Genomic DNA, 1,828 nt, shown 5'->3' on the forward strand with positions numbered 1-1,828 from the left:
TCATCAACATAAAGCAACACAATAATAAAGTCACCATCAAAGAATTTTTGCACAAAAACACAATGGTCTGAAGTAGTCTTCTTGAAGTCCTGCTGACTCATAAAGGAACCAAACTTCCTGTACCACTGCCTAGGAGCTTGTCTCAAACCATACAAACTCTTTTTCAATTTTCAAACATAATTATCTTTTCCCTTGACTTCAAAACCATCGGGCTGCTCCATATAAATTTCTTCATCTAAGTTACCATAGAGAAAAGCAGTTTTAACATCTATTTACTCAACCTCTAAATCTAGACTCCTAGCTAATCCTAGAACCACACAAATGGATGACATCTTCACAACTGGAGAGAATATCTCATCAAAATCAACTCTTTTTTCTAGTTAAATCCCTTCACAACCAATCTAGCCTTGTACCGTGGAACTGGATTACCATCTTCATGCTTCACCCGAAAAACCCACCTGTTTTTCAAAACTTTTCTGTCTTTAGGAAGCTTAACCAAATCAAAGGTATGATTATCATGCAAAAATTTAATTTCATCTTCCATAGCATCAAACCACTTTTCTTTTTCTTCACTTTCCATGGCCTCATCAAGACTCTCAGGTTCTCCCTCATCAGTCAAGAGTACATACTCATTGGAATAATAACGAGATGAAGGTATTCTCTCTCTAGTAGATCTTCTGAGAGAACTCTCTGGAACATCAACAACTAGTTCCTGATCAACTATATCAACTTGCACTAGAGCATCAACAACATCATACTGGTCATTCTGAACATGATCAGCATCTTCATTATCAACTTGATTTTCATCATCTTGAAGATTTTCTTCGGGAGTAGTAGTCAAAGGAATTGGATCAACATCAACTACACTTTCACTACTCTGAGAATCAACCTTCTCAGCTTTGTCAAAATCTTCAATTGTTTGGTCTTCAAAGAACACAACATCATGGCTTCTAACAAGTTTCTTCTCAACTGGATACAAATGATAGCCAAATTCATCTTGGCCATAACCAATGAAGATACACTGACTAGTTTTAAGATCCAACTTTGATCTTTCATCCTTAGGAACATGCACAAAAGCTTTACACCCAAAGACTCTAAGATGATCATAAGAAACAATCTTACCAGACCAAACTTCAGGAAGTCTTATTGTTGCTTATCATCCCTTCTTCCCATTCTTGATGTTTTTCTCTTCTACTTTCCCTTTGAAGCTCTGCCCTACTACTTTCCCCTTTTCCATAGACCAGCCCTACTGGCTTGCTGGGTGGCCCAGCTGATTGATTTTTCGTCATCATATCCTCCACCGTTTCAAGTGGAGTCCTCGTTGATTTCAATTCCGTCCTTGGAGTAGGATTTATTAAGCTAACTGACCCACTATTAGCTAATGGAGACATAGCTTCTCTCAAATTAGGTTGTTTGTTTTCAACTACTACCCTCCCCCCGATTCCCCCGAGCATTTGCCGTCGATGCTTGTGCTGCCAATGCCTTCTGTGATGGATGCCTTGCTCTCTTCCCCATGGGCGCGCACGTTAGTTAACGTGCGCCGAGAGAACTTAGCAACCTTTTTTTATTTTTTTTTAATCATAAAGACTATATAGTTTTTTTCAAAAAAATAAAAAGGTAGCTCCATGCATGTAGTATCTTGCATTCATGGAAGATATAGAGAAGGGTCACAACTAAGGATTGTAATGCAAGCAACCTATCCGACGCAAACATAGATGAATGAATTCATGACTCGAACTCGTGACCTATATGTCCCATGCAAAGAGGCAACTGTATCTTTGCTCCAAAGCTAACAAGGTAATAAATACAGAAATGGGATAATGTGCTT

This window comes from Capsicum annuum, chromosome 4, assembly GCF_002878395.1.
Source record: "Capsicum annuum cultivar UCD-10X-F1 chromosome 4, UCD10Xv1.1, whole genome shotgun sequence".
Lineage (NCBI taxonomy): Eukaryota > Viridiplantae > Streptophyta > Magnoliopsida > Solanales > Solanaceae > Capsicum > Capsicum annuum.